The sequence below is a fragment of the Fukomys damarensis genome, unplaced genomic scaffold (assembly GCF_012274545.1).
Source record: "Fukomys damarensis isolate Sample0158 unplaced genomic scaffold, DMR_v1.0_HiC HiC_scaffold_13, whole genome shotgun sequence".
NCBI lineage: Eukaryota > Metazoa > Chordata > Mammalia > Rodentia > Bathyergidae > Fukomys > Fukomys damarensis.
In genome coordinates, this window is record NW_022900925.1 from 30,791,912 (window position 1) to 30,806,151 (window position 14,240).

The window sequence follows — 14,240 nt, forward strand, 5'->3', positions numbered from 1 at the left end:
CTATTTTTCATATCTGTCTACCTTTCCCTTGTGTGTATGTGCATGCATATACATGCAGGTGGCTGCAACCAATACTTTTCTTAACTCTGCCCATTTCTACTTTCAATTGAGGGAAAATGTAGGATAAACACTTCTGATGTATCTCTAGTCCCTCGCTCTTTTCTGTATTGCTGTGAATAAGGAGACAGCATCTCAGTGGTCAGAATGAATTCTACAACTTAACACAGCATGGACAACAATACAGACTGTATTAGAAAGAGAGGAATCTCATAAATCAGAGAAAGTAAGTCATAGATACATAGTTGCCAATCTTTCCATTGTCCCAAGAAGAGAATACTCGCCAGGGCATCTGCTAAACCCAGAAGGAGTTCTGCGTGACTCTTCCACCCCACTCTTCTCCTTCCTATAGGATAAATATGAGAAAGTCTTGTGCCTGGAAAGCATGGAGATTAAGTGACACTCAGCTGTGTAGACTCGTCATGTTTGCTATTTACAATATTGTCTGTGCTTGGAACTTGAGGTATATGGGATGACCATGAGAAGGCAGTCTCCGTCCTGTGGGAGGATAGACTTGAAGCCTACCCTTCAGCTGGAGGAAAGCTAAGCTCTCACGTCCTCCCTAGTTTGTCATACTTGGACAGTTGCGCTCCTTGAAACACATTCCCCTCGGCAAGAGGAAATCCCTATCAAATTGGTGAATTCGGAAAATGAAGGTAGTAGGCATGTGCGGCTTAGTATTGTCTTGCTTTCATTTCCCTACAGAAAATTCTTTTTCTAGATGATATTATGCTCTGTAGGAGAAATTTACTAGTTACCTATTCCTGCAAACCAAATTATCCAAAGAGTTAGTGATGTAAAATAATCAGTGTAGAGTTTCAGGGTGAGCAGTCTCGATCTTATCTCACGCATCCTCTGCTTCACAGTCTTTCAAGGGCTCAAATAGAAGTATTAGCCAGAGTTCCAATGGTCTCTAGGCTTGGATCAATCTGAAACTCACTCATGGGACTGTTGGCTGCTTTTCTTTCTTTCTTTCTTTCTTTCTTTCTTTCTTTCTTTTTTTTTGGTACTTGGGATCGAACTCGGGTCCTTGTGCTTGCCAGGCAGGCACCAGCACCACTGAGCTAAATCCCCGGCTGCTTTTCACTGGCGACCTCCATGCCCTTCCCATGTAGGGATCTCAGCAGGGCAGCTTGTTTCATCAGAGATGTGAGCTAGCTGAGAAGAGGCAGAAAAGGAAAGCGAGAAGGCAAGCAAATCTTCGGAAGGTCTGCGAAGTTCTGGAAGTTGGAGCTGCCTTAAAATCCAGTCTTGTGTTATCACCATATACTTCTTTCTGTATTATTTTCCTGACTGGTCCAGTGTGTATTCAAGGAGAAGGGATTACCAAGAAGAAACGAACAGTGGCATCACACTGGAGTGTACCGTCATCAGTGGGCACGATGTACCTCACTTCTATCAGTGTAGGCTTCATCAGGAATAAAGTTGATACTTTTTTCTTCATCTGCCTGTCTCTCATTCTTACTCTAAACTGACTTAAGACTCAGTGACAACATGTATATTTATACATATTTAACCTTACCCACACTGGTAAACCTTGCTAGCTCTTTGTTTTGGGTACTGGGGATTAAACTCAGGACCTTGTGCTTATGAGGCAGGCGTGGGGCCACTGAGCTAAATCCCCAGCCTCCTTGCTAGGTTTTTTTAAAAATACAGTCTTAACAGGATTGTCTTTAATGAACTTTTATAAAGTCTCCAGGAGCTAATGTTAACACATGCATCAATTTCTGGAGGCATTAGCTGAACACGAGAGAAAAGAAAATAATTATCTTCTTCAATAGGGAAGCACTCTGACTCTGGGGTTTACTCGCAGTAAACTTGACTCTTGATCCAGGCTTTGAAGGTGAGGCCGCTCTCGAATTCATATATTTCTTGACTAGAATCTGTGTCTCTGTCGTGGATAGATTCATTCCTTTAAGGTGACGTAGCTGACTCCAGATGTGCTTGCCCTGTCCCTCCACACAGTGCCACCCTGCACTTAGTGGAGTACTTTAGGCCCTCTGGTGCTGACACTTACTACCTCTCATTGCACTCATTTTGGACAGCTAATTATTAGGCAAGATATTTTTAGGTGCCATATATTTTACACTTGTTTACTTGGTAATACTTCATCAGATTTTTTTTTTTCCCTACTCAGACCTTAAGAGTCACTGGGTCCTTTAAAGAAATGTGACATCTTTGCATTTTTTGTAATCTCCTCAATTGTAGGTAAGTGATATAATAAAGAAGCTCATTAACTTTTGAAAATCTTGTTTGTTATTATCAGTAATGTCTATTAGTCTTAACCTTTAGGTTCAGCCACCTCATTCCGATAGATGAAATGTGTGTGTGGGGGTGTCAAAAATGCTGCTAATTACTTCTTCTTTGTAAACAAAGAAGAAAAACAAGATAAGGAAACTTAAGTTATTCAATAAAAAAGGAATATAAGAAACATGAAATAAGGTAAAAGGAAAGGATTCAGAAAAATACAAACAAAATTAAAATAAACTTGAAAAGCTGAAAAACAAACTGCTTATGTGGTAATAATGATATGCTGACAATAATACATCCACTTACACCAATAAATTTAGACATCTTAATTAAATGTCAATTTAAGGAAACTATAACTGAACAAAATCACTCCCTACATTTGATTAAGTCAATAAGCAGAAAACAAAATTGGAAAGTTCTAATTCTAAATATCTCTCCTCACATAGTACTATCAGTACATTTCTATCAAGTGTACAAGGAACTATGGATTTTTATGGTGAAATTATTCCAGAGTATTGGAAAAGAAGTGAAACTCTCGAAGTTATTTATTGTAGATCATATTGTGTATATATAAATCAGGCATAATTAGAATAAATATGTAAGAGGACCAAAGGAAACAAGTTTCCAATTGGACAAAAGCACAGATTATGAATAAAAGGTCGCTATGTACAATGTTATGCCTGACAGTGGCTAGAAAAGACTGAAAAATTGGACTCTGAGAAGTTTTTAATTCAAATTTTGATTATGATATTGAAAAAAGTACTATATAATTATATGAATAAAAACATCCCTGTGGCATTAGCTTACTTTATAAAGAGAAATATGAACATTAATTCAGATCTATCAGTTCCCCCACACAGAAAAGAAAATATGTTGTTAATCAACAATGTATTGTACAATACAGGGCATCTTAGAATCTGAGAAAAATGGCAGCAGAAGTTGTGAAGTCAAAGAGAAAGTTCAAAAGCAGCAGCCTTGGAGGACTAATTAAAATCTCAGAAATGTAAGTGAAGTAAAACTTGAAGTAAGAAGTTTGCTTGAAGGAAGGTTTGAAGGATTAATTAAAATCTCACAAACTGGGTTCCAAATATAACTTCAATTAGCAATGAATGCCATAGATGACAAGGGTATAGAAGGCCAGGGCATCAGCCTAAGGGGCACTAAAAGAGAAAGAATCACCAGGAACATTTGCACAAGAAACAAAGATCAATTTGAGGAAGTGTAATTATGTCAAGTAAAAGGACTGGATTTTAGTCCTTCATGTTAGACAAAGAAAGACAGACATTCCAGCACGGGTCCCTTACAACACATAACGTGTGTGGAAAGACTCAGGAGGATACGGGTATGATTAATGACAAGGAAATAGTTAGATCTGAGATTATAGTTGTCTTTCCAAAGAAATATTAGGGGAAATATGTTTCACCCATGACACTTCTCTCCTGAACATAAGAAAGATATCCAAAATCTTTTTTCCTGAAACTGAGAACATGGATTTAGGGAAGTGTGATGATTAATTTTATGTAAGTCTGGTGGGTCAGGAGATACCTAGTTATTGGAAAACATTGTTCTGGGTGTTTCTGTGATTCCGTTCATGGGTAAGATCAACACTTAAAGTTGCAGACTTTAGGTAAAGCCATTGATCTTCATAATGTGAGTGGACTTCATCCAATCAGTTGAGTGCCTAAAAAGAAGAAAAAGATTGGCCTTTCCCAAGGGTCCAGAAAACTTTCTTCTGTATCTGAAATATTAGCTACTCCCAGTTCTACAGCAGATGAATCTGCAACCCAAAGAGGAACGCTGCTTATCTTGTGTCTCCAGCCTGCTGGGCTACCCTGCAAATTTTGGACTTGCCCTTCTCTGTAGCTATGTGAGCCGAGCCCTTACAATCTCTGTATTGGTTCTGTTTCTCTGGAGAAGCTGGGATAATATGAGAAAAGTAAACAAAAAAGTATTTGTGATTTAAAAAAGTTTGAAAATAGTCAATAAGATTATAGTATTGAAGGGTTTCTTTTTTCTTTCATCCATACACGTAAAACTAGAAGTCTAAAACTGGAAGGCATTATTAGAAGTTATCTTTTTTATGCCACTTAATTTATAAGATATGTTAAGATACAATACAGCAATATATATTGTTTATATCTTTATACACGTTTTAAAAATGAATTTTATTTTACTTTATCCCATATTTTAAATGTCAAGAAATGCATAAAAACGCTGTACTTTGAGTTCAGAGAATTATCTGACCCTGAAAGTGAAGGAAGAGGGGAGAAAAGAGAAGACAGTGAGGCTTGAGTTGAATTTATAATGTTTCACTTATTTTATAATAAGGAGATAGGGACAAAAATGGGGAGAAATATTAAACCCTCTTTAACTCAGAGGTAGATGTGTAAGCAATTGTGGCATTGCCTTCTGTACTATCATGTGTGATTATAATATTTTATAATTAAAGTGAAAATATTAAAATGAAGTGAAAAGGAAGGCAACCAGATATAAACTAGATTTGAATTTCCTTTTTTCATTTCCTTTGAATTTCTCCTTCTTTGGAGAGGAGCAATTCACAGACAAGCTTTGAAACTTTATTAGTTAAGATACATCTAACCGGCAAGACCAATCTCCAGCCTGTGCATGCTCAGGATAGAGTGAGAGAAACACACTTATACTGAGAGCTTTGTAAAGCAGTGGATTTTTTTTTTTTTTAGTACCGGGGATTGAACTCAGGGACCTTGCACTTGCAAGGTAGGTGGCTGCACTACTGAACCAAATCCCCAGCCCCCAAGCAGTGGAAATCTTTATAAAAAACTGAGGAAGTAATTCTTCCTAAGACTAAGGGCAGGGAAAGATAAACGCAAGAAGTGATATCTCAACATGAGTTTTAAGAGAAATGAGCATTTCCTGTAGCAAAGGGTTAAGAGGGCTTTCTTGAACATCAATGATTTATTAATAACTAATTCCAGTTTGATCAGTAGAACAAAATATAAATAGCACTAAAGTAATACCCAATATTAATCTCTCAAAAATTTTGCATAGGTGAAACAAATTAGCGTTGGCCAGATGGATGTGTAACAGGAAAGAAGGGTTCCTCTCCCTTTGGTTAGCGAAGCAGAATTGGTGTACCGATATAGGATGTGAAGAGAAGTTTTAAGCATACAAAGTAAAGCCAAAGGCTAAAACAACATGATTATAAGTAATGAAGCCATTAGTGGAGGATTAAAAAACTACTAAAGAAAGTAAGTTAAAACAGGATTTGGGGAAATTAAAAGACAACTAGAAAAAAAACCAAAAACTTCAAAGGCAAAAGCAGATTAATGAGGAGAAAACTGAAGGGTCAAAAGAAATTAATACACTGCCAAATAAAGTATTGAATATTATAAAAAATTATAACATAAATTCCGATGCATGCATTTGTACTATTATAAAATAGTTATGAAATGGGCCATGAAATCTCTGCATCATGAAATAAATATTTATGATCCAATAACAAATGCGATTATTTGTCCACAGTGACTATAATGATTTATTATTATAAGCAGGAATACCCTTTGGCTGTCTGGATCCTGGGCAAATCTTTTTTCTTTTCTTGCGCCAGTGTTTATGCAAATAATTTTTAAAAATATATATTAAAGAATTAATGGGTTCATTTCATGTACCATGATTAAGTGTGTCAAGTAACTGTAGTTGTATAATCAGTGCACTTGTAAGTTCATCCCATTGTCTAGGTACTCCATCTCTTCCATGGGGTCTAGGAAACATGTTTTCATGCATAATTATATAGATATGTATGTATCTATATCTATATATATATATATATATTATGTGCTTCCACACAAAATGCCCCATACTGGCTACTTTGTCTTTCTCCTATCATGTGAAAAAAGTAGCAACATGGTTATTTGTCACAGTCCTTGAAGGTGGATCATCACAACCCTTAGCCCTGACCTACCTTGTGTCAGGCACCAGCCTCCATTGGTCCCAAGCTCTGCAGCCTTAGAAAAATTCAACTAATTTACTTTAAATCTTTGGAGTCTACTGCGAAGAAGCCCAGACTGAATTTAAAGAACCGTGTGTATTGCATAGTCATTACAAATCGCCAAGTAGTTTTACAGACTCTTGATAAGTTCAAGGAAGCGTTATTTCAAGAAACTACTAACGGACAAAACTGGAAGGAAAGACACACTTCATCCTACTTTTATAGAGTATGTCTATCAAAGGCTGATCTACAAAACCACCTTAACCTATATGATCATTTCACATTTTCTATCCTTATTTCAGTCAATCTGGCATCCAGTGTCATCAGTGGGAGGGTGTGAACATTTACCCTGGGAGAGTCTGGTGTGTTCAAGCTGCTAATGAAATTTTGTTCATATTCTCATGTTCTTTATGTTTTTATTTTTTTCTTTGCAAGCATTTGGTGTTTTGTGTGATATAATACTCATACATATGGCCATTGCAAGGTTTTTCAACATTACCAAATAGATTATATCTTGGGTTTTCCTTATATGTAGCATTAAAACATAATAGATACAGCATTACATAACATGAATTCAGTGTATTATCTTTTTAAGAAATCTTTATTAAGTTTATCTAAGGGGAATGATTCATCATGCAGATTACATTCACTGTTCTAGAAATGGTAGCTGAATCAAAGAAAAACACAAAAAAAAGCAAAACAACAACAACAACAAAAAATAAACAAGTCCTTGTCCTCTGGGAGCTTACATTCTATTAAGGAAAGAAGAATCATAAATATATATTTAAAATAATTGGCAGCCAGACTATTCACTGAAAGGACATGCGAGAATACTGGTTGCTGTTTCTGACTTGAAGTGCTCAACAGTAAGAATTCTTAGGGAGAGAAGGGGACATGAAAAATTGATAAGGAAGATAGGGCCAAAGCATTCCTCCATCAATGACTCAGTCTTTGGAGGTCATAAAAGGAATCCGATCAGTTTGTGTGGCTCCTCGTAAAGAAACACTGCTCTGCCCAGTAAGACACAAGACCAAGAAAGTGGATGACTCACTCAAAGGGCATATGAGTGAGAGATGTGACTGTCCCTTCTGATAGACCCTCAGTGAAGGAGGAAACGAGGGTAAACATAACCCTACCAAACAGAAACACAAAAGGAAGTGGACCTTCCTGCCATAGTCATATGCCCAGTGGTATAAGAGCATCCCTGTATCCACTGTTTCTTATTTCCCTCAGGTCAAGAGTGGTCAAATGTAGGGGAGGGACTATAAGCAGGTCTGATGTTTAGAACAATCACTGTTATCCTACTGCTACTGGATGATAGAAAATGATATGAAGATAAAGTGGATTTTACAATTGAGTTTTCAAACAGGACTGGCTACGTAATATCCATAAATTAGTGGAGACTTACAGAATATGTCAGTGCACTTGTAAACAGAAGGAAAGGATAGCCAACATATTGGGCAGCAATTTGTGAAAAATAACCATTTTTAAAAACTGTTGCACTTGTAAGCATAGGTAACATATAAATGTGTTTTATAATTTAGAAGTTTCTATGTGGACATTCAGGTCTTGGGTGTGTTTTATAAAATGAGAAGTTTTCTTGCTAATCTTATTCTTGTCTATGTGCTGGTCTGCAGCTGGAGTGTAGGGAGCAGAGGGCAGGAAGAGGGGCACTCGAGATGAAAAATGAATGATGTGAACTCTCTGGGAAGAATGCGTAAAACAATTAAGGGCAGCTGTACCTTGAGAAGCCATTATTATCTCCTTACTAAAATAAAGTAAAAAAAATTCAAAGTTGGATTATGCATTAGAAGAGATACAAAGTCAATCTAATCTTATTTAAAATGTCACGCTTCTGAGTGAACTATTTTAAATTCTAAGATAGCCTCACTCAATTCATTAAACATTCAATAGAAAAATATCGAGCTATTAAATACCGTACAAGAAGGAAAAGAGATAAATTATCGATGATGATGGAGTACTAGAAATGATAAGGATAATTAACTTTCTTCAGATCTAAACTGAAAATATCCATCTCTCAAGGTTTGGAATTGTGTCACAGGTAGAGACACAGACTCATACCCTGGTTTTAAATAAATTAATGGAGAAACATAAAGAAATCTGCTTTCCTGAGCTTCCCGGGTTAAATTGATATCACATTTCTTGAAAGTTCTGAAACTTGGATGCAAAGGGAACCTCAAAAACAAAGAAATGCAGAAAGCAAAAAGAGTAGTAATGAAAATTTCCACATGCTTCCAAGTTTGAAAAAGTTCTCAGAAAGTAAGCAAAATCAGGGCCTGGGATTTAGCTCAGAGGTTATGCCACCTGCTTTGCAAGTTCAAGAACCTGAGTTCTATTCCTGGTACCCAAAGAAGAAAAAAAGTAAGCAAAAGCATATCCCAAATTGAAGTTTTATTTATCTGACTGCACATGTTATTATTCAAACATGAATAAAATATATTATGCTATTTATTGTATAAAACATAATCATTGTAATAAAGCTGAATTTAAAAAAACTTTCCATGACTTATACAATCAATTACATACTGACTCAGCCAAACACTGCTTTTCCTAGTGTTGTTTCTGAAACACAGAATAATTTTGAAATTGTATTTTGATAAGGTATGAATCAAAATTTTGGGAAAAAAATTGTCCATGGTAAATTTTTAACCTTGGAAGGCAAGCTTTCTTTTAGGAAGCAGCTAAAAGATTTTTTTAACTTTAATTTTATTGGTACAGATGATTCCAGAAGTCAATGATCAAGGTGAATATATTCTTTTTAAAGGATGCTTCTGTATTTGGGGATAATAATGATGATCATGATAGGTATAATGGATTCATAAATATTAACAGCTACTATTCCATTTTATTAAAGGTGTCTCAGAAGCCAGACTCCATGTTAATGTCTTTATGTGCTTCATCTCATTTAATCTTTTTGATAAAATGTAGGTTAGAGATTACCATTATCCCTAGTTTGGTGCAAATGAACCCAAACTCTAAGGAGACTTATGTGGCTAGAGTGAGTGAGGGATACAGTAGCAGAAGATAAAGCCATAAAGATTTAGAAGCAGAGTAGATTTTATAGGGCACTGGAGACACAGGAAGAATTTTGGTTTTAATTTACACACACACACACATGTATATATACATACACAAATATACATGTATGTTTATTTGATACATATCTGTGTACATGTGATGTTTTAAAGAAAATATTATATTCATTTTAGATTGGTAAAGCCCAAATGATAAGAGGTCTAATTCCAATGCTTATGATTTTCCCATTAAACATGCCACTGACATTTACTTTTAAGTTTCCATGAAATCCTTTACTTTTTTGTAAGCAGATTCACCACTTTGCCAACAAATACTTATTTCCCTATCATGCGCTGGACACTCTTTTAGGTACTGCAAATACAGAGATTGAACCAAGCTACGTATGCTTCCTTGTCTCCAAAACAGTACAATCCTACTGACAATTTAGAGAATTTGACAAGATTATATCTTAATCAGTGAACTTCTGTAATATCATAGAAAGGAGGAGAGGCAAAGTGTTAAATTTTTAGTCTAGATATACAATGAAAATTTTGTGTTTGTCTTGATTAAATCAAATAGATGAATTTCTATTTATAAATTACTTTTAGGAAATAGCCAAGCCATCATTAAATTTATTTTAAAACATCATGGCCATACTTGAATTAAAGCCCTTGCAAATAAGGTTATCAGTATTTATTACACTGAAGTAAACACTTCTGTATATAAGGTGGGCTTTTCTGTTTTTGTTTTTACTTTGAAGATTAGTACTGGGTCTTGGGATTGGGCGGAAGCCTGTCTTCTCTCATATCCACTCTGTCTCAGGGACACTATTAAACTCACGTTGCCTCTGAATGGCCTCGTTCTATCAAATTCTGTCTAAAGAAATGATGAATAATTATGATCGGTATTTTAATGCACACTGAACCTCTTTGCCTTGCTTGGGGTACTGTAACAGCGCTGACCCAATGAACAAGGGTGAGGACGTCTATGTGTAGGACATATCCCTGTGGCTACCTGCAGCTGCGTTTTACAGAATTCCCTTCCTCCTATGCCTGTGCTTAGGATGGACTGCCAGCAAGGATTTCTGTGAGGTGTAGAGGACAAGCGAAATAACAGCCATACTTATACGTGCCAGTTGTCTGCAGCTCATTCACCTCCACAGCACAGCAAAGGGTCTGTAACTGCCCCAACTCCCCCAGGCTCCTCCTTATGTGACGGACACCTGGAGCAGAGATGAGTGTGTTTGGCTTCCCGAAGAAAGGCTCTAGTTTCTGTAGGACACTCCTGCCATTAAGGTCAAGAGAAACACGAACTGACACATGAATTCAATGGTCCTTTTCTTTCCAAACATTAACTTTTAAAACTGTATTTTTTATTTGTGTATATTAATTTTGTAAAGAACTGAGCTCCAATGTGATACTTTCAGCCATACCTATAACATTTCTGTCATAACCATGCCCCTTATTACCTTCCTTTTCCTCACTCTTCTCTAAATAAAAGTTTCTATTTTTGAGCCATCTTAGATCTATAGAATTATTGTGAATGTAATTCAGGTTTCCACGCGCTCCACATTCAATTTTCTCTATTATTTATTCATCACAACCAATACTGGTACATGGTATGAGCAAGCAAAGTCTATGCTTTTCTTTCTTTTTTGGTACCAGGATCAAACTTGGGACCTTGTGCTTATGAGGCAGGCAAGGGAACCACTTAACTAAATCCCTGACCCTCCTAAGTCCATACTTTATGCAGCTTTCTTTGACTATTTTTCTAGTTTTTCTTCATTCAGGATCTCCTGTAGAATACCAAAGTACACTTATTAGTCACCAGCCTGGGAGACTCCTCCTGTTTCTGACAATTCCTCAGACTTTTCTTGTTTTTCATGACCTAGACAGCTCTGAAAATGACTGCTGAGGTACTTTGTAGAATGACCCTCTATTGAGATCCGTATGATTTTTTTCCTTTTGTTTAATAATTGTACTGAAGCAATGCATTTTTAGAAGGAAGAGCAAAGAGTTGAGGTGGCATTCTCATCATGTCACGTCAAAGGTAAGCATCATCCATGTAACATGCAACTGCTGGTGTTAGAATTTATCACCTGGTTTCCAATTTCCTTCCTTGTGCATTTCATGATCCAACATCTTATCAGTACAATACAGCATTACAGAGATTGTGTAATAAGCATTCACCATCATGTAAGGTCAAATCCCTCCAACAAAAATAAGTATTCATTTGGTACCAGAGGGGAATGGGTTCCTAGATTCCCTGAAGATAACATGTGAGACGAGAGCAGAACCTGACGTTCCTGAGAGGTACTTCTCACTTTTCTCCCACGGCTACTCTAAACAGCTTGGAATTGGCTAAGATAGGTGGCCACTCTGGTAGGTACTGCTTTATTGCAGCAGGTTTTGCTTGCAGACTTGTCCTAGATGACTGATTTACAGCCTCTCTGGATGATTCTACCCCTCTGGAGTCCTCCTCAGTCAGGTCCACAAGGGACCCTTCCTTACTGAGAACAAAGTATTACACTATACCCATGTGAGCATACCTTTTCTATTTTATAAGAAACTTGCCCATATACTTAGCAGGTTCAGCCTATGCACTGCGGCATAAGTCCTAATACAGCCTCTTCTAAATGGCGTTGTTTTACCTATCCACGATTTCTCTCTCCTAAGTAGAGCATGCGGAGCTGGTACTTTAAGAGCTGGAAACGCTAAAGGTTGCTAGCAACAGAAGCAGTCAGTAGCCAGAGCTAGATGATTAGCAACATCTTGGAAAGTGCTAAAACAAGCCTCTGTTTTAGAGGGCCCTGAAGAAGGGGACAGACAAAAGTGACAGTTGTCAACAGACTTAAGAACCAGCCTACATCTGATTTTCACCTAGCATGCAGCTAAAAATGCATGCTGGCCAGTGACACATCTGCAGATGTTCAAATTTCTTATATAAAATTATATAGTATTTGCATCTCCTCATATATTTAAAATCACCTCTAGACTATTTTAATATCCAATACAATGATAATGCTGTACAATGCTGTTATACTGTATTGTTTATAGGATCATGATAAGAAAAATATATATGCCCAAGAAAGAAGCAATATTTAAAAAATACTTTTGATTCACAGCTGTTTGAATTTGCAGATGTAGAACCTACAGATCCTTGAAGGATTAACTGCATGGGTGTTTCCAAGTCTAGATGTATATGTATATATGTTTATATTTATTGAATATGCATATAGACATTGCACATCTACATATAGCTATATATAGGTATAACTATATATAGATATATTTAAGTTCAGCAAGTTGTGTTTATCACTCTTTGTAGCAATGGACAATACAGACCTTAAGAAAATGTAGTAGACCCCAGAAGGAAGGTGGTAAAATGCTCCACTCTAGGATTTGGGCTTTGGTTGGGTAATTTGGGGGAGGCTTTAGGAAGTAGAAGTTATCCTGTATTAAGTATTATCAAAGAGCAGAGGCAATTACATGATTGGATATTGTAATAAATCTTATCCATGATGGGCATATGAAACTAGGTTAAAGTTATAATTGGTAAAGTATAACAATCACTCATTTAGTGATACTGGAATGTTGTGTTACACAGAGAATTTGTCTGAGGTAGATGTTCTGAGATGTTGTTTTTGTCTGGTATGAGAGCAGTTGAATTTAATTGGAGCTTCATGCCAGTTTTAAGATATGAGACTCCTTTTAAAAATACTCATCTGCCTAGCTACAGAATAAAAAAAATGTATTTGACTCTTGCTTTTATTTCTTGGTACATACCTCTTAAAACCCTTGGAATCTCTGATCTGAGTATTTTCATATGCTGACAAGGTGACTGGTGGCCCTGGGCCTCTGGGTATCAACATGGCTGAACAGAGGAGGAGCCATGTTGGAGTTACTCAGAGAAAATCAGCTAAAAATATAGGTAATTGGGAAAAAGGGAGGGACATACATCTTGATGCCAGAATCCATCTGAAATAAGAAACTTGTAGATCAAACAAAATATAGGCATAGGGCTTTATAAAACTGTGAAGCATCCCACAGGGCTGCCTGTGTGACCTCTGCCTGCCTGCAAAGCAGGAACTGCCATTCTGGGAAGTTCCCCCCAAAAACTGACAGACTGCAATAGTGAGGCAAACTCAAGCCACACAGGATAGATTTAGACTCCTGGCCTCTTTTGTTTTCCTCTAAACAGAGGACATTGCAACCTGGCAGCGAACTTTGCCAGCACACACAAGGGTGAATGACCGGGAAGGTGCTCCCTCCTTAATAGGCTTCCAGTTGTTTTTTTTTTCCTTTGGTCATGTACCACAGTGGCTAACTGGAACCTCTAGCAATAACAAGGTGAGAAACCTCACTCGCAGCAGTGAAGGTAGTGAATGGCACATCACCACCTTTCTCTTCTGCTGCCATCAGCATGAGAGAAAGGGCTCCAGGATGTAAGTAGCCTTGGGCCATAACAGAGAATTAGTGGAAAGTCACTACTCCTTACCCTGTCCCCAACAGTGCTGGAAATGACAGAGAAGTAAGACCTGAGAAGCCTTGGGCTGTCTCCACAGTGGCAGCAGGGCAGTGAGTTGTCTGATGACATTCCTCCTACCCTGCTCCCAGCATGAGGGAGACATGCCAGCAGCATGGCAAAGAGGAGGCTGCGCAAGGGCTAGGATGGCCCAACTGTACACAGGACTGGTAGCAGTCTTGGGCTCTCTCTGTCTGAAGGTGCCACAGCAATTTGGAAGGTGATGCAGAGACATGAGTGGGCTGTCAGAGACATCCAGAAAGTTTCTGTCTGAAGAATAGCCCCACCGCCACATCCAGAGACCAAGATCCCCCACACCCGTCACTAATCTTACTTGAAGGGAGAATTTATTCAGCATAGATTTGGACTCTGACTTTGGCACTACCACAGAACTGTGAATGCCAGA